General features: G+C 37.7%; 1 long non-coding RNA gene across 11 annotated transcripts in view; it reads left to right on the plus strand.

The window, feature by feature from the left end:
• LOC110963401 (uncharacterized) overlaps nucleotides 1-20,428 on the plus strand; it is a 55,284-nt gene that overhangs the window by 33,111 nt on the left and 1,745 nt on the right. For 9 of the 11 annotated variants that reach the window (XR_007943640.1, XR_002596510.2, XR_007943638.1 and 6 more), the window contains 5 exons: nucleotides 542-601; nucleotides 4,680-4,752; nucleotides 14,596-14,862; nucleotides 19,086-19,182; nucleotides 19,725-19,775. This is a non-coding gene — a long non-coding RNA (uncharacterized LOC110963401). Of the gene's footprint in view, nucleotides 1-541; nucleotides 602-4,679; nucleotides 4,753-10,709; nucleotides 10,756-14,595; nucleotides 14,863-19,085; nucleotides 19,183-19,724; nucleotides 19,776-20,083; nucleotides 20,252-20,428 lie in introns of all 11 variants that reach the window. The other 2 variants (XR_007943642.1, XR_007943639.1) reach the window with 2 other exon arrangements.

Below are 20,428 nucleotides of genomic sequence, written 5' to 3' on the forward strand. Positions count from 1 at the left end.
AATATTCTGATTTCTTTCTCTTTTTTTGTGCTGCTTAAACTGAGCTCGCTTGACTCATCTTTGTGTGCATCTTGGTTTGGTGACCAGCACGCGTATATTCAGATTTAGCCAGTCAAAGTACAGAGTTGAACAACCAACTGATCGAAACTTAAGGTTCTCTATGTCCAGTCACTGGAAAGGATTCATGTTTTGACTGAGAAAAGGCCAAAATGAGATGATGTCTGAAAGAAGAAAACAAGCTGAACCTTACATTAATGTAAAATATGTAGATATATGAAATGTTTCACCACCACCAACGCCATGATTGTCACTTCTTTGGATTCATAATGGACATTCAGTATTTGTTAAAGTGGATCAGCACTGAAGCAACTCTAAGAATCAACCACAAGAGCAGATACAAACATGAATCAGCTCTGTCAGTGTGTGCTTAATGCATTTTAGGGAATTTTAGAAGTGATAATGTTTCACAGTGAATGGGATACATAATGTAGAAAATGTACAGAATGATCTTTACATTTTAATGATATGTTTATTTCCACAGGTGATTTCAGTCCCACCGCCCTGACCTGACAGCAACCACGGTGTGTTTCTGCCACATCACGTATGTATACAACAAGCTGGACAACTCTCTAGAACTTCTTGATTTTATGTTGTTTTTGGATGGTATTCTGGTGAACCTGCTAATTTTGCTCAAGCTTCTTTGATACTGTCGGCAAGAAAACAATATTTCTTCTTCCCTTACTGATTGGATTTCTCCATTTTAAAATAACTACGTTGAACGAATTTGAGATTCTTGGAGTTATTGCCCCTTTGTAAAAGTTATTCTTATATTTCATTTAAACTTTCAGTGGCTGTCATAGTGTTACTAGAAACATGCAACCATGGGAGTCTCCTATCAGCAGGCCATGTGATGTCATGTTATCTTCTGTTACACCCACCATTTAAATTGTGCATTTCTATCAGTTATGGTAACTACAATTATGTCGTTCCAAATTTCTGCAAAGCTCAGCCTTTAATTCATGCGCCGTTCATACTACAGTGATTTTGAACTTGCTGACTGGAAGCTTTCTAACTATTCCTTTGAACATATAGCTATGTAGATTTGACCTAATGTGTCTTTTCTTGTACCTTTGAGTTTTTGCTTAACAAATACAATAGAGTCATTCAGGGTTTCTGCTGACAGGACAGTCAGAAGAGTTTCATGTGCAACAAAAAGCTCAAATGAGGACTGACAAAATATCTATACAGGAATGAAATAGTTTGATATTTTTGTAACTCAGTCAGTCAGTATTGACCAGACTAATTTACAATCTGAAAATATTTATAGAGGATAAATGAGAATAACTGAGGAAGTGCCTGCTCAAGCTTTTGCTTTTTTTTTACTGTTGCCATTAACTGGCTGGCGAGTAAATTTAAATTAACAACACAACAAAACAACAAACATATCACAGCGTTAGTCATTTTTAAAAGTCATAAACAACTTATGTGCATGCTTGCCTTGTGTATTTTTTCTTGTGTCTGTCAAAATTAAAGTCAGAATTAATGTTTTATTCTTAAAGAACTGCAAAGTCTTGCATAAAAAAGGTTAGGGTGTATATCACTGCAGACTCTGGTTCATTTTTTGCTTCAAACTGTCATTGCAGTTTTTTTTACCCATGACTTTTTTAGCTACATATAGATATATAAAAAATTACAGAAAAAAAGAACCCTTGACCTCAACTGTGAAATCTGGTGATTGTGAGAAGCTGCCATAGTATTTTGCTTCATAATTTGTGTCCACTTGTCCCTTTAAAGGAAAGAATCACTGCAAATTTATACAAAGTTGTCCTGAGTGATCACCTCTATCCTATGATGGAGCATTCCTATCCTGATGGGAGTTGGTGTTTCAGGATGACATTGAATCCATCCAAAGGACACAAGAGTCAGTGAATGATTTAGTAAAAATGATGTGAATCATATTCTGTGACCTTCACAGTCACCAGATTTTACACCAGTAGAACACCTGTGAGAGATTTTAGACTGACGTATTAGATCGTGCTTCATCGTCCCCCATCATAAAACACCAACTGAGGGAATATCTTTTGGAAGAACGGTGTTCATTCCTCTAGTAGGGTTCTAGAGACTTGGAGAATCCATGGTAAGACGCAACGGGGCTGTTCTGATGGTTGCCCAACACCGCATTAAGACTCTTAATACAGGACAGAGAATTTTTATTTATGTGCGTGTAGTTTTACAACAGTGTAGAAATCCTCTATTCCAAGAGGAAGCTATGCATCCAAAATTTTAATTAATTGCAAAAATAAAAATGATTGTAAAGACTGGCCCACTAGAGAATAATGTATGATGCATAACTGAAGTGTTTTTATTCAGACAATATGGCTGCATCTGGTAAAAGTAAGGAACATTTGAAGAAATCTGATCTATATTAATACTTTTTGTTAGCTTTCTATTGTGTTACTAATCTGAATCACAAAGTAACTTGTAACTCTAGCTGGTAACTACAGAGTGGAGTGAAATACAATTGCTTGAGTAAAGTACCTCAAAATTAACTGCAGTATTTCAGTTGTTTGGTTGCTTTCCACCATTATATTCAACTATGAGATACTGTTTTGTACAGATGAATTATTTTATTTAGTTTGACCAGATATTCTGAAGACATGAAAAAGTCCTTGTTTCATTTAAAGCTTCTAATGTGCCACAAAATCTGCAAACATCTTCAACTGCCTGTTTTCAAAACTGCAGTTTTTCACTTTTCCACACGAGTGATCTGAGTAAAACCACAAAAATGTCTAGTTTATTGAATTTGTCAATCTTACTCAGTGTTTTGGTTGCCATAACAACCATTAAGCTGCTTCAGCTGCCTTATTGTTGTCACATACAGTATTTTTGAGCCACTTCTTGCATGTTTATTCCACTTTAGATGCTCTGTTTTAATCGTATACTTCCAAAATGAAAAGGCTGTACATTCTGACAATCATAAAAATTGTACCATCAGTTATCGATCACACACAGTCTGTAGAAGTTAGATTCTTTCTCTCTTCATACATGAAGTTGACACACATGGTCATGCTTCCATGTTTTATGCCAAGGCTTTATGTTTCCAATTGCTGTAAACTGTCCTCATGCAGACTCATAATTTTAAGCATGTAGAGTTCATAGTTATTATTTTTTGTTGTTGTTATGTCTTCAGTGTTGTTATTTAAGCAACATCCTCTTGTGTCAGTATAGATCCTGTCTTCTTGGCTTGTTGAGATGAAAAAATGTTGTCCGTCTGTGGTCACCCAAATTTATTTTACTGCAGGGACTATTTAAGGGTGTCATTTTTTTTTTTTGTTTGATGCATAATCTGGCACAAACATATATGTCAAATATTGATACACAGCAATAGGATCACTCTTTGAACAGAATCCACTGTAACAGAATCCATTCTGACTGCAACAGCATCCGCTATGACCTTAGTGATAGACAGGAAGTAAAATCATCACCTTTTTGAGAATGTGGAGAAAAGCTAAAAATGCAAAAGCTTCATAAATGTAGAATTTAGGGCAGAACTCTGCATTAGATTTCACAGACATACCTAAAAAAAAAAAGCAGGCGGCAAGTGTATAGCAGCTTTAAATATGGATTCGGATTTTTTTTTATTATTTTGTTTTTTTCAGACAATAGTCAATACTTTGCAGCGAAGTGTGAGAACACATTTACCTGTTGTTTTGCCAAGCTATGCACCAAAAGATGATGCTATGTGTTGAGGCGGGGGCACATTTCCGGACGGAAGTGTGGCGCTGTGTGTGTCTGTGTGTGTGTGTGTGTGTCTGTGTGATTTTGTGTTGTGCTACTGGAGGGCAAACTGCCACGTCAGTTTGGATCAGGGGTTTCTGTCTTCTGCCAGGATGTCCTGTAGCAGACTCCACCTTCCTGGTTATGGCAGCATCTCTCCACACTTCTACCCCAAACATACAGTAAATAAGACTTTGAAATCTATCTCTTGTACCTGCCATTTAACTTCTCACATCAATCACATGCACAAACACTCAGGCTTTTTTGGAGAATGAGTCAAAAGAAAACATGCGGCTCATGCCATAGGTGGTGAGGGGAAATGATTCAGGAGTGTGTGAAGGAGGGAGGTGAAGGTTGGGCAAGGGGCAGTTACTCTGTGGCCCCTGACGCAGCAAACAGACGCACACAAACACACACACACTTACGCAGGCAGAAGAACACACACACAGCAGTGCTCGTCCGGACGTCAACAGCACTGCGAGGGTTCATAGACGTATCTGAGCACAGCGTCACAGCCTACAGTCCATTTAATTAACACACACTCATGCACACACTCGTATAAATAGACATAATTTCACCCCCCTTTCCTTTTCTTTCTCTGACCCTGCACACACACGTCAGAGGGTTAAATCATTCCTTGGGATGCCTCACATCAGCGAACACACTCACATTCATTCACAAGTACGGCGTCTAGGGCTAATAATAGTTTCTGTCTGTTGTGCCACTGTTGCTCCAAGGGTTGAAATGTTGATGAGACAAAGCAACTTTTAATTAGGTTGATTCAGTTTACTTTAATTTAGTCAAAACTATGCATTAAAACTATTTCACTGTCAACTTAGGCGAAATGCTTTAAATCTTTTCTCTCTTCTTGTTTCTTGTTTTTCACTTTTATACTTTTCCAGCTACGAGAGCCGAGCCGAATCGCACGTGATAACAAACTGTTCCTCACTTTGTCTTCGCAGTTAATGGACAACGGTAAACACACACACACACAGTCTCACACATGCATGCATATGTCAGGAATGCACAATTTCACAAGTAAATTCTCACCCGTACACTGACGTACTTGTGCTGACACTTACTGACTCACTCTCACACTTTATCTTCGGCTTGATCCGCCCGTATTGTTTGTCTCACCACACACACACACACACACACACACACACACACACACACACACACACACACACACACACACACACACACACACACACACACACGTGATGTACCCTCACCAAATACAGCTTTTTACAAAAATGTTTTCATCATTGATCTGCCATTTTCTTCTCAGCTTCCAGTTTTAACTTTAAATGTTAATTTACATGAACACAGATACACACTAAGAAAAATGCTGGACATAAAATCTTCTATAAAACCTATAAGGGACACAGAAAGTGATCATTTATCATTCATCTTAGATATCTGTTTTACTTAAATTTCAAAACAGCCTGAATCATTCAGCCAACATTTCCGTGTGCTGTTTATAAAATATTAAGTTTTCTAGTTCCAATTAAAACTTTTAATTTGTGATGATTCTTTTTTGACTTTCTATAGAAACAAAATCTTGTGGGATATTTTAAAAATGCAATTTTCTTTACCAAATAGTATTATTCTACAAGAAGAAGCAACTCAGGTTTTATTAAAAAAAAAATTTTTTTAGGAGCAGCATCACACGTGTTTATGGTGAAACACTGATAACAGAATGACAGCATGATGCAGATGTATAACTTTTAATAAATGTGGTGAAATAATAACATGAGAATATAATTTAGAAAATTCAAATGTTTTGGATAAGATACATGATTTCTGTGTGTATGAGAGACCACTCTCTCTCTGATACAGACACACACACACACACACACACACACACACACACACACACACACACACACACACACACACACACACACACACACACACACCCTCCGTGATCTGTTCATAATATTTATTTTAAGCAGCATAAAACATTTGTAATTACATGTCTTTGTTTTTTTAAATTAACATTTTTATTAAACTTATCTTCTCCTACAGAGAATCAAACTCCAATATATATATTTAAATGTCTAAAAGCACGTGAATATGAAAGCACACAAATAAAAGAGAACACATAACTAGAGTAAAGACCACAGACCAACTAAGACTATGAATCAAGAGCATATTTGCTGTTGTTTTATTATTTTATCATTAGACGCACTCTGCGAAAGTTTATCTAACATCTTCACTGTTACCTTCATCAGCTGTTTTACATCCACTTGACCATGATTTCTGTTTTGTGCCGTGTGTCTGATGCAGCTCACATTTCGAATGTAAAGGAGCAGAACTGATCATCTTCATCCCAACACCTATTAATCATTGATGTTAAAAGGCAGAACTATCTGCAGCCACCACAATACACACATCATTACACCCTCTTACTGCCCATTTCTCTGAATATTACAGGTTCCTAATCGAGTCTTCTTGTGACTTCAGTTTAGACTGATATTAAACTGGATTATAATAGTTTAATGAATGTCTAAACTGGACTGTTCACTGACTTTTTAATTTAACTTTTTCTGTTTTAGGAGTTTGTCAATTAAAAACATAAAACCAAAACAGAGAGGATGCCTGGATTACCTTTTTTGTGGTTTTAAATATTTAATTGTACTGAATATTTTCTTTTTTTGGTGTAGGATGCAGTCATGTGCATCACATATGCAAAGATTTAGCATTTGGCTGGAAGGTCACACTTAGAAGCACAAAAGAATACACAGCTGGCACCACCAACAGAAAGAGATTAAATTATATTACTGCTAAATATTTTCTAAGACTTTCATACTGTACTACCTCACTGCTTATCACACAGTTTGGCAGTTGAGCAAAAAATGTGTCTTTAAAAGTTTTAAAAGTGCAGCGTCTGCATAAACACTGTCAAAATTTGTAGCTCTTAAACATTAGTCCTAACTTCCCAAAAATTCAAAACTTCAACAAATATTCAATAGGCTTTTCAAGTATTTATTGCTTTATTTTGGGTGAGAGTGATCACACCACTTGTAGGAGAGCAGCTCTCTCATAAATGCTGCATTGAGAGACTGATTTCTTTGCAGCAGTGGGCCTAAGTGCAGAAATCATACAGACAGATAATATATGTTTAAGTTTTAATGACTACCCACATGCTGCTGGTCAATCGATTATATACAATTATTGTTTTTTGTTGTTATAAGTGCAACGGTAACACGAGTATGAATTTTCAGTTTATTTGCAATTTCTATTTTAGAACTGACACCATTAAAAAGTCACCAGTTTAGTCTAATTTTAGCGAGAAAAGTTCACAGCTGAACCACACAAATTTAAAAAAACAAATTCATGTGAAAACTGCACTGAAAAAGTGAATGTCTGACTTGGAATCAGACCACAGTTAGTTTGATTCAGGCCTGAAAACCATGTGCAGTGTGTCCATCGGCGCAAAACAATATGGTGATGCTGATTATTGTAATACTAATTTTGCTTTTCAGCGTCAAGCTTCTTAGAAAAAGAGCTTTTAAAGAAGGCACAGCTGAGACGTATAAAGAGAAAGTTACTAGAAAGAAGCAGAAAAGTAAATGTAGATGAACGATGCTCAACTAAGTAGAGAGAAAATATTTACTTCTGAGAGGGCTTAGTTACATGTGAACACTTTTCTATGTATTTAACAGAAATGTACAAATAAGAAAGGACAACTCTGGCCAGCTGTGAGCACCGAAAGACAGACAAGTTCAGTGGGTTTAGTAAATTTACGGTTCTTTCATTTTGACTGTTTAGTGCTTTATTTACTGTGTACACTACTAAGACTGTAGCTCTGACTTAAATGTAGATTTACCATCAAACTGAAGACATTCACATTTGTTGTGACACTTACACTATTACAGATGAGGTGGTATAAAAATGTACACTTTTAAACATACCTTAGCATTCAGTTTGTTCAGGGGCACTGAGGTTCACTGAAATGGCGACAGGTTTTTCTTGTGTGTCGTCCAGATAACTGAGACACACTTTTTACATTTTCACTATTACACAGCTGAAGCTTAAATACATTCATCCCAGTAGTTAAATCAGAATATTTCAGTTTCTTCTGAACCACAACCTAGCTTTTATTATTTGTTTTTCTTTAATCTGAAAATGTATAAATGACATGATGAAAATCGGTATTTTATTTTAAGACACATACATGCACTCACCCCTCCCCCCTGCCACACACAAATATATATGAATACATAAACTTGTTTCACAAAAACTTTGGTTTAGCTGAACTAATATTCTGTAACACATGGGACAGTTTCATATTTGATGTTTTACAGCTCCAGAAAGTTGTTTTTAAAATGCCCCTTTATGAAAAGTTTTGACAAACAAACTGATTCTGACATGCAAAATAGTTTTGTACACTTTACTGTATTTTAGCAAAGTCTGTCTTTCTATTTTCTGCACATAAGTGCATAATCAGACAGCAAAAACAAACACTAAAGTTGGAAAAATAAATATAAGATTAAATGAAAATTCAGGGTGTGTGTATCACAACTGTTTTCATGTTGCTCCTTTCCTTTTGCCCTCACTCCATTTTCCTTCATCTTTCCCTGTTCTCACTTCTAAACATCTGTGTACAACAGTAGCTGGAAGCTGATGAGTAAAAGAAGAAACTTATGAAAGGCATTCAAATATTTAACTGAGCAGCATATAATATGATGACTCTTGCTACAAACATTTAATAGAAATCCCAATAATTATAGGATGCCCTTTTTTCCAGGAAAATATGAAAAACAAGTTGTTTTTTTGCTTAGTAACTGTGCGCTTTTTTGGGTTTATGCAATCAGTTCTGAAACTGTTTCATAAGCGAAAAGGTCGACAAGGTTTCTCAACCCAGTGAGGAGTTTGAAAACCAGCAACTGACAGAAAAACACACCGGCAATCTGAAACTGATTAAACAGAATGTGTTGCATCCCAAAATCAGATGTGTATTTATGAAGAGGGTGAAATACATAAAAATGAAATCATTTTCACCACAATATCTTCATGACAGTCAGGAGGATGTTGTAGGTTTGTTAGCATCATACATTACAGTAAAGGACTAATAGCTTACAGATAGTGCAGTCTGACACATATTCTCTGGTTAAGATCATAGTAAAGTTTTTATTCTACAAACTGAAAACACAAGATGTGACCCTCCGGCGTGTGTGTGTGTGTGTGTGTGTGTGTGTGTGTGTGTGTGTGTGTGTGTGTGTATGGGGGTTAACATAGATTTAATAAAAAAACACTTTAAATGAAGATATCTAAAAAAGCAGATTATAAGTGGTAGAGTTCAAATTGAAACATGTACAAAGGCAATGAAAGTTTGTGGACTTTTTAATGACACATTCAAGGGTGTGAGTACATATTAATTGGAACTAACATTTCTTTTTTCTTTAGTGGCTGTGACTGCATTTAGTCAGTCAGTCCATTCGTACAGCTGCTGTGATGTTGAAGGAGGACAGGAATCAGGAGCTTGCAGACAAAAAATGACGAACGTACAAGTATTTTTAGAAATGATTCCCTACTTACAACCTGCTGTCATGCATTAGCTTCAGTCCACTCAGACATACAATTGTTTTTTCCTTCCTTTCCTCCTTTAGAGCAATCATAAACTTCTACAATTTTGTGAAGCAGCTGCATGTTCTTTACGTATGTGTAAGTTATTTTCTGACTACAGCTGCTGCCAGACATCTTTCTTTCCTCTAATTCCTGTTTTAAGAGTCTGCAGCTAAATTGCTAAATCATTTTAATGGACTGTTAATGCATTTACAGACTTCTGGGTGCTTGTTCATGGTTGTGTGCAGATGTGGTCAGATATTTTCCCCGCTCTTTCAGAGACGACGACTTCAATCAACTTGTAAACAAAATTATTTTAATTTCGGGCACACGTCACATTGTCAGGACACTCTTTAATTCGTGGGGAGTCAAAAGTGTAAAACTAAAACAGTTTCACTTGATTCTTAACTGCATGAGAACAACTGAAGTTGCCCTTGTGTCATTAAGACGATCCCAAACCAGCCTTTCTCACACCTTCATATGATTCTTCCCAAACTAATTAATGTAATGTTCATACATTTATGCGGTTTCCAGGATTTTAAACTCCAGAGGAAGCTTTTGAAATACTAACATGTCAGTGAAAAGGTACTTGATGCATTTTAAAACTGAGACCTTACATACTGTCTCAGATTTGTTTCTTCAAACTCACCTGATTGTGAAAAACAATTCAATAACACTGAATTGTATTTGACAAGTAAAGACAGCTAATTTAGTTTCTGGTTTTCTTTGATTCACTTTTAGTTGAAATTGAACAAATTTTACATGAATCTTTTTGTAGTCCTTTTCAGTTGGCATTGGGTCTTCACTCCTGAGCACAGCACCAGGAGCAACCTGCGCTATAACACTGGACAGATGTTGTCCACGCCCATCTCTTGTCCAGTTTTCTCTCGTATTTCGTGTACATGATCCACTTTTTCCAGTTCTTGGCAAACAAATTCAGCATGTTGGTCAAAATTTTTATTTAACAATTATCCCAGACACACTCTGAACATTTACTAATTCCCTGAGCTTTTTTGCTCTTCATGTTCTTTCTCCTTAATTTTCCATGCAGGTGCATCAGTTGTTTGAGATGTTCTATCCTATAATGTCTTAATAGATTGTCCCAAATAGTCTTTAATGTAGATCACCTCTAGAAAACAGAAGCATGCTTCACCTCCAGGATCCTTTCTGATTGGTTACTTGTTTGATCTTAAGTGTTTTGAAGAACATGATTACATTTGTCCATCCAGACTCTTGTTCATGCTTGTTTTAGTGGTAGTGCACTCTGCTGTGTACATTTTAGACCATTTTTGATCTAAAGTTTCAGCTCTGATTCCCACTTGTTACTTATGTATAATTCTGAGTTTGGCTCTCCCCAGGGGCTTGGTGCTTGGTAGATGCTGAGCTGACCTGAGGCCTGCCCTGGTAATTTGTATCCTCTATGATTTTAAAAAACATCATTCATGTCCACATTGAGGCCAGTGGCAGAGTTTTAAGCACAAAGAAAAACAAACAAAAAAAGTTTTTTTTCTGGCTCAATGATCTCATATTCCGACATAACATAGTGATTACCTCTGTCCATTCTTTCAACATTAGCTCAGACTTCCCTGTTTTAATTTCAGCTCAACATCTTTCTTGTGTCCTGATTGTGTGTTTCCCAAGTGTCTAGAGTATGTGTTGTTACTGAGTTCATCACATGCTTTGTAGTTCCAGACCTAAACCTCTGAAAACTAAATATGAAAGTTCTGAACTTTCATCTCCACCTTATTTCAGTCCATAAACTGAGATGCACCAAGAACTTAGAGGTGGTACATAGAAGTGGTCCTGTAGAATCTGTGAGGACATTTCACTTAACATCTGCACAGCCACATACAGCTGGAGGCAATCAGATCTTTGTTTGACGGTAGAAAGTCCGAATCACAGATCATGATGACGAGCCAAGAACAAGGAAAGACACACACATCCTTACACTGCATCCATCAAAAATGAGTAGAAAATTAGTCAAATATAGAAAATAATATTCAAATAACCTTACAAATAAATCCACATGTGCAATCTTACTCACAATTAGTCGAACTGAATTGAACACAAAAGTAACTCTTTTTCTTTCTATTATATTTTAATTATGTATCTGCATGTTCTGCTCACACTAACTTCCCCCTGACCCGATGGTCTCACTTCTCATGGACTGTTGTGTGTGTTTGATTGAGAGAGAAAGAAGTTTAAAACCTAGATACCACTTGCTCATACACTGATGAATGTTTTTATGTGTTTGCCAACTTTCATTTCACAGTCACATTAAGACTAACTAGAAAACAATTTTAATGAACTTTTATTTGAAATTATTTTTGAGTGCAGAGAGAAATAAGGAACCTGGACATTCATGTATTTAGAAACTTTTACACTTGCTATGTAGGCATGTGGTTAAGAGCACAATCACTTTGTGTGTGTGTGTGTGTGTGTGTGTGTGTGTGTGTGTGTGTGTGTGTGTGTGTGTGTGTGTGTGTGTGTGTGTGTGTGTGTGTGTGTGTGTGTGTGTGTGTGTGTGTGTGTGTGTGTGTTTGTACACCGTGCTCTTTCAAGCCAATTAATTTAACATTTCTACAATAATGGTGCTAGGTTGAGCGACTTTTTTCTTATGTACATTTTTATATATATTTAAGAGTGTTTCCAGTTTAACAGGGAGTCCTAACCTACTAAATGTTGGATGCTTTAGGATCACTTGGTTGTGGGGATCTAGAATGTTAAAAATAATAGATTTTCCAAAATTTTAATTTGAATCTCTCAACTAAATTTTAGTCTTAATTTGCCTGTGATACAGGAAGAGAATCAGAGTAAAACTTTTCACATGCTATTTCGGAGTTGCATTTAAATGCTCCAACCTGTTCCAGTGTTTGTGGACTAAAGTTGCTGAATCCTCAAACTCATTACCTTAAAATGTGATGATTTCGAAGCCAAGTACCAGGGCGTCTCCTCTGCATCTAGTCATTATGTCATCTTAAGTCTCAGTACCCTGAAGAGTAGCGCCCTGCACTAATTATGATTTTAAACAGACATTCTATTCTTTAAGCTCTTGAATAGTTTTACTTCACTGTGGAAATTTTGAACATTTTAAAAGTGAAAAAGGAAAAAAAAAAGTTCTAAATTGTTGCAACTCCGAATTTCTGAAATAAAATCCTAACTTTTTTCTTCAGGAACATGGATGAAAATAACTAAATGAGGAGTAAAACTCTTCTCATATTTGCTATTTTACAGCTAAAACAACAAACAGACAGTTTTGCTTGATTCTGACCCTTTTCTAAAACCATACAAACAAGTCATATGTGGCAGCTGCCCCCTTCTCTGTCAGATCAGACGTCTCAAACACATCTTAAACATAAAAGCTACAAATACAGGTGTAATCAGTCTCTTTGCATTCTGACTTTACCTCCCTGGTGTTTATTTAAACCTGCATGCATGCAGCAGATATCCTTTAAGATGCTGGTCAGCCATTTTGTTGCAGCCACTCAATGGGTTGGCAGTCAGGCAAGTGAGAGCTTCAGGATTCACTGACTGATATAAATCCTCCTTCAGCATCATTAGTGCTGTTGTTTATCGCATCTACGTGTGTGTGTGTTGCTCCCTGCCTGGTTGTAGGAGTGTTTTTAGGTGAAGCTGGTTATGAAAGCCTTTCATAAGCAGAGCAGCCTCAGTGAAGCTTCCTCATGTCTGACAGAAAATGGCTGACTGTACAGCTGAAGGCACAGAGCTCCAGAGAGGCAGAGCAGCACTCCTGCATCTCTGCTGTTGAGAGAAGCTCCTGCTAAAGATGTCAAACTCGAACAAATGAAAACTAATCGTATTTTAAAACAATGCATTTTATACCAGAGGGGAATTTAAATGAGAAATCTTATGTTATCACAGTTTCTATACCTTTATATTTGGGAAATCAAAGCCGTGTAGAGTTTTTATCCTGAGATAATATGCTTATGCGTGTATTGTTAATTATATAACAAGCAGAATTAATGTATTTTATAGTAAAATGCACAGAGCGACAAACAACAGGTTTATACAGAGAGTGAATTAAATATAAATGCCATCCTAAAACGGTGACAAACCCTGCATCTATTCTAACAGACAAAAAAACATAAAAACAGACAGAATCAAACACACACATGCATTAATTTAGGGGCTTATTTTGGGGCTGATATAAATCTCTATGATCACTCATGTTTTACATGACAGAGAAAAATAGGGAACTGATCTACTGTATAGCATAAATGGAATTAAACTTTTATCAAAGAGTCTTGCATTTTAATGCTTCAAAAATCTGAATTAGACGTAGTTTACATGTAAGGAATTTGTTTTGGTGTAGATGTCGGAGCAATAAAACAAATATTAAGATGGAAGAACACAATTAGCTGAAGAATCCAACAAGAAAGCACCGTAAAACAAGTGCACACAGTTATACAGTCTCATGAAGTATACACATACACTTATACATTCTGCAGAGTAAAGTACCAGTAACATTGTGAGGTGAGTGCAGTGTAATGAACGGTTTGGATAAATAAAAAGTGCAAATTCATTGCGTGGTATTCAAAATCTGTGGTAGTGATCACTGGCTGTAGTCTGTAAATGAGGCACAATGTAATATAATGCATCCTTGTTGACTGTGAATGCACTTTTATAGTGTTTGAGAGTCATACAAAACAAAAAACAGCAAACTGACTGTGTGTGCCTCTTGGTGTGTGTGTGTGTGAGAGAGAGAGAGAGAGAGAGTGTGTGAGTGTGTGTGTCTCTTCCTATGACATTATCCGAAATTTCATATCTGTGTTCATGTTTATGATTTTTTTTTCACATTCTGTACAAAATCATTCACATTAATTTACATGTCTGTGTCTATTTCACCACAATGTCAGAGCAGATGCAGAATCAGTGTCGCCAAAAAGGGCAACTGTGAGCAGTCTGTCCTGTGAGCCGGAGGGTTAGAAAAAAGTTAAGTTCCCACTGTTTGTGTTCCACCCCAACAAGGAGTCCCCTCCCTGTTACCTGCATCCACACACTCTGTTCTTCTGTTATTTACAGTCCTTACTCCATCCATTTGGAAACACACACAAGCATTACACAGTGTCTTATGTATTTTTAGTGTTATATATATTGTTAAAATTATACATTTTTATGACATCTTGGTGTCAACTAGGTCATTTGTGCTGTGGGTTAGTGTGTGTGCATGCCGCAAAAGTTTTCTACTCCTGAATCTTTTTATGTGTGGGTTTTTTTTTTTAGGAGCAAAACAATGTTCGCAGAAGAAAGAAAATGGAAACCACTGCAGCCAGCGAAGCAGAAGAAGGTAGAGGGGAACAATGAAGGCTGTTGGGCCCAGAAGGGAGGGAGGAGGCAGCTGGATGGGCAGCGAGCGATCTCAAAGCAGCCGACGCTTTTGTTTCCATTTGCACCGCCCAAAACCGTGAAAGTCAAGCCGGTTTGAGTGGGACATATCCGTCCTCCACCCGCCTGCACTCAGAAGAGAGTCATCGAACTCCAGGCTGGGAGGTAAACGGGTGTGACCTCTGATTGCTTAAGTATGAATGAGTTTTGTTCTTGTTTGATATGAAGCGTACCATCTAAACAGAAAACAACAGGTATTTATTCTCAGAAATATTCCACGCTTCACACATTTTTTCAAGTTGAAATCAGAATAATAAAGGAATTATTTGTAGAACTTAATGTAGGTTTGGGTGTTACATGTGGCATTGTGTGTGTGTGTGTGTGTGTGTGTGTCTGTGTGTGAGCGTATAAACAGGTGTGTGTGCTCATCTATGTGTGTTCATAGCTGTGTGTGTCTGTGTTTGTGTTGGATTTAAACATGGGTCGCAGTTTCTTTTCATTTTTTGGCTGTGATGGTGAAACTTTGATCAGACTCAAAAGACAAGAAGGAACGTGAAATGTGGAAGTGTTTACATTTTGTATTATTGGTGACATGTGGCTTCGTTCAGCTCGTCTGCTCTTTATTTCAAGGACTTAAAGCATGTCAAAAAATTTGAAGCAACCTAAAGATAAAAAACTAAATGAATTTACTTTAAAATGTCCAAAAATGCTGAATTAGGTCTCACATATCATATTACATTGATCTTTAGTTTCCCTACACAGACTGTGTATCTGCTGCTGGGAAATAAGAACAGCTGTAATTGAAAGACAAGTAGAAAGGTGGAGCACGGAAAAGAAAAAAGGCTGGTCAAGTTCCAACAAGCACAGTATGGATTATTTCACTTGTTTAAATGAATCTTAATGATGATCAGACCAGCTTGTGTGGCTGAATGCAGTCGCATTTTGCTCCAGCTGAGCTTAAAAACACACATTTCAAGCTGCCTGTCAGCCCCTGTCAGGATATTTAACATTTTGACCACTAGCTGCAACTTAAAAGCAGCAGAACAAGGGCGGCTTATGAATTTGTACAATCAGAATTAAACAGTACAGGTAGATTAATTCCCAGTTCATCTGTGGAGTAGTTGGGAAGAGCATTTTACCACACCCAACTGATGTGACATTGTTTTTTGCAAATTCTGGATCAGTTTTTGAGTTTGTTGTCACCAAAACTTTGCTGGATGAGAAAGTTTTGTCAGACCATGATGTAGCAGGTGTGTAGAGTAGCACAGGCTGCATTTAAGGCTGATTCAGCAACTCTCAGAGCAAATAATCACACGACCTTCATCAAAACTAAGATTGGAAAAGAGTTTCATAAATATTAAGTTTGACATCTTTCATATGTGGAGTTCTCGCGTCTCTTCTGAGGGTTTGTGACATAACCAACAAGAAGACGTCTGTTTTTAAAGGTTAGAGAGCCTCAGCTTTCATTAAAAAAAATAAAACCGCACTAACCCAATAATTTTGAGTCCTTTTTTCAGACATAAGGTGCATAGATAGAGCACTAACATTCCCTAACACTAAAAAGAGTAGCCTGCCTTTGTGTTTTAATTATTTTCTTCTAAATTTGTAAAGGTATCCTGAGAGACATGATCTGGTAGGGTTTCTGAAAGCTTGTATTTATGGATTAAAGCTCCTGATTGCTTCCACACTCAGTTTCCAGTTTATTAAGTATACCTACCGAAAAATCAACATTCTAATCCTGCCTGAAAAATCCTTCATGAATCTGGGAAAGTTCAGTTTTTGTCAAATAAAATACTGATTCCAAAAAGGATGAAGTTTGCGGTGCAGCAGAATTAAGCCTGACAGCCCTTTGTGCTCTTTAGCTTTGCGTTGGCTGACATAAATGTGGTGGACACAATAATAGAAGCACGTGTCAGTATCATGCAACTCACTGCAGTCATAAGTTGACTGCACACGTCTCTAAGGTCGCTCTTTTAATGAAACTGGTCACCTTCACAGTGGCAGGTTTTGTTGGAGGACTGTTGTGTTAAGTTGGCTAGTTGTTGTACCAAATAAGCTGATTGCTGGGTGTTTATTGAATAACTTTAAATGTAATTATTTTTAGTGGAAAAGAACTTCAAATATAAATTTTCTCTTTTCAACGCCCGTTCAGTCATTCAGAGCAATCATAAGTCACAAAAACGTGCATTTAACACCAGGTGTGATAAACTAATTTTGATAGATTGAGCTGCAGGCTTTGCAAAGCAGCACTTTTCAAAACTGGTTTATTAAGTAATCTCCAAATCTCCACCATATTTCATACTGATGACACTAACAGGCCAGTGTTCATTCCCAGGTGAGTATCAGACATAATGGGATGCTATTTAAGGTTTTGTGGTAACTTTTCTCATTCCTCATACATCCACTAGTGCGGTCAGGAGTGTGTGTTTCAGTCAACGGGTTTCGAGGCCTGTGTTTGCTGACTGTGAGGTGAGGTGTCGACCACGGCAGGCGCCTCAGTGTGTGCGTCAGCTTGAAAATTCCACACTGGGAGGAGGAGACGCAGCGCAATGACGCTGTGGATTTCTAATAATGAAATATCAAACTACAGATTGCAGGAAGAATGTCATACAATGTGCAAGTTAAAAGACAAAAGTAAAACTGCTAATGGAAGTGTTTTTCGACTGGTGTTTACGGTTAACCGGTTTTAAGTTTCCCAAGACGAAATCCTTTATATTTGGAGTAGCTTAAATGATGTGGTTTTGATTTGTAGTTTAACAGCTTTGTTTTGACAAGAGCGTGTGACCATGTGTGTGTGAGAGACTGTGTGTGAGTGGGTCTGACTGTGTTACTGAGCATGTGGACAGTGTGTGTAAGGCTGATGTTGGTGTGATATGTGGGGTCTTGAACACGAATGCTGGTAAATTTCAAGACATACAGTGTAAAAGATGAGTGAGTGTGAATGACTGTCAGTATTTGTGTGTGTGTGTGTGTGTGTGTGTGTGTGTGTGTGTGTGTGTGTGTGTGTGTGGGTCTAATTATGTTTCTGAGCGCCTACTGATAGTCTAAATGACCAACTGGGCACAGTGTGTGTATGGCTGATTTCAGAGGTATGTGAGTGTGTGTGTGTGTGTGTGTGTGTGTGTGTGTGTGTGTGTGTGTGTGAGAGAGAGAGAGAGAGAGAGAGAGAGAGAGAGTGATGTCCGGTGTTTTTTAAGGGTTTCTGACATGAATTTTGGTACATTTAAAGACATGATGAATGACACACGCGTCAACTCACATGTGGTCAGCAGAATACAACACACACACAGCTGAAAAATGTGTGTGTGTGTGTGTGTGTGTGTGTGTGTGTGTGTGTGTGTGTGTGTGTGTGTGTGTGTGTGTGTGTGTGTGTGTGTGTGTGTGTGTGTGTATTATCCACAACAGATTAAGTTGAGAGAAACAAGTATTTAAATATACAACAGCTACAGACTCAGTTAAATTTTAATACATTCTACGAATGCGAAGAACTACAATTTTATATTTTTGGAACCAGTGACTTCAGCTGTGTGTCACACTGTGTGGTGGTAATTTTAACACGTGAAACCGCCACACACACAACGCACCAATGTACACCGTGTTTTCCTCCCCACTTGTTCGAAATCTAAGAGAAAGCTAATTCATGCAAACACTTTCCTGCGTGCTTTTTAATGGGGATTTAAGCAGACTGACCTCACAGCTTAAAATTCTGATTGTTATAGTGTTCTTTGAAATAGCAATTGAACAGAGCAGATGTATAACTCATTTTATCTGTGATCATTTCTGGCATATTTGTAGTTTTGCTTTATGGCTTTCGGGTATGCTTTATGATTTGCTGTTTTATATTAAAGATGTACTGCAGGAGGAGGGTTGAGTGTTACATGCAGTGCTGTAAGCGTGTGTGTGCGTGTGTGTGTGTGTGTGTGTGTGTGTGTGTGTGTGTGTGTGTGTGTGGTGTTGTGAGTATATAAGTGTGTGTATGTGTGCTCGTCTGTGTGTCCCCAAGTCTCAGACAAACATGATTCATAGTTGTATGTCTATGTTTGTGTTAGATATCAATGCGGATCTGTATTTCTTTTCATTTTTGACTGTGATGGTGAAACTTTCATCAGATTCAACAGACATGAAGAGACATTAAATGTGGAAGTGTTTGGGGTTCTTTATTTGTTTATTTGTATTCATTGTCAGTGTTAGTGCAGGGGTCTGTGTGTCTCTCTCTGTGTGGGTGTATGTGCTGGGCCTTATGTTTCCAAATCCGTACGAGGCAGAGTGTGTGTCTTTGTTCAGTGTGTGTGAGAGTATATTTCTGTTCTAAAAGGTCGTCTGTATGGTGATGCAGTTGGCTTAGATGGTTTCTAATGAGATCTCTTTCATTTTCATTTTTCTTGCAGGATAAATGTATAAACACTTGTGACGGCAGCAACCATGGAAGGCAGCTTTCCACAGGCAGCATGATCTCCTCAGCTGGAAGTAAAACACACATAACAGGTAATTATATGTTGTGTGTTTCATGTCATATAAAAACAAACTGCAGCAAATTACATAAATTCTGTGCACTGTGACAAGCTGCACTTTAGCAAAAATTCTACTCATAATCGTATTTTTAACAATAAATTACTGACAAACAGGAAAAGCAAACTGTAAAATATCAGGTGACTATAATGTACAGCTGATTTAATGGCTTATTTTTTTAAAGTTGGCAGCCGTATGAGTGACTGATCTTTTAAATTTCAACACACACAAGACATGAGTTCATTTCTCTGCTTCCAGTTTGTTAAAATGTATTTAGACGTTGGCAGAAGCTGTGTGAAAAAGAGAGATTCGAACGTTTTACATGTCTAGAAATGCAATATTTTTAAAGTAAATTAAAAAAAAAACTTGTATGAGCTTAACCTGTAACGCCTGATGTTTGCAGTTATGTTTGTCTTTATCAGTCATTTCCATACGACATAAAATATATGAGGTTTAGATGTTAAACTTCCGTGTCTTTCTTGCTGAAAATAAAATGAGATTGCTGTGTGTGTCCTCAGATCGCAGCTACTGTGAGGCTGCTGTTGCCGTCGGATGAAGCAGAACTGTAGGTATGTAGCAAATCCAAACATGGGAAACTTCTAAACGTTGGTTGTAATATTGTTGAGAATGTGTTCTGAGTCTGTGTCGGCTGTGAACATGACTCCATGGGCAAATATTTGCGAAAGGAAGTGTCGCTTTTTAGAGTTGAGAAGGAGAAGTTGGACTCCTCTGTAAGTCCGGGATACGTGGGACCATCAGGGCAGACTCTGAAGAATTACGCAGTGCTTTGCTCGTGATAAGATGCTGCGTATTGTTCCTGGGATGTTTCCTCCCGAAAAGTTAGTATTCGGGCTGAAAGCAGCACGCTGTGTTGCAGACGTTAACCGGTGGGCATCGTCAGCTGCAGGGGTGAAATGGGACAAGGAGCGTCCGCTGCGGGGAGGACAGCTGTGCGTAAAGGACGTGGCAGGACTGTTCTGCTCGCTGCTCTCTGTCAGCTGTGTGTCTGATGCTCGGACAGCTGTGGAATAAGGGCAAGACAGAGGTCAGTTTATTGACTTGTTTGAAGCTTTGTTCGTGTTAAAGGGGGTTCCTGTGTGTCGCTGTCCACTTCTGCTGTCCTGAAATGCGCATTTCAGCACCACGGAGGTGGACAGCAAAATACCAAGGCCTGAGAATTTAAAAAAGAAAATGAACTGTCCTCTAGACTCAGAAAAAGTGT

Source organism: Acanthochromis polyacanthus, chromosome 8 (genome assembly GCF_021347895.1).
Source record: "Acanthochromis polyacanthus isolate Apoly-LR-REF ecotype Palm Island chromosome 8, KAUST_Apoly_ChrSc, whole genome shotgun sequence".
In the NCBI taxonomy this organism is placed as follows: Eukaryota; Metazoa; Chordata; class Actinopteri; family Pomacentridae; genus Acanthochromis; species Acanthochromis polyacanthus.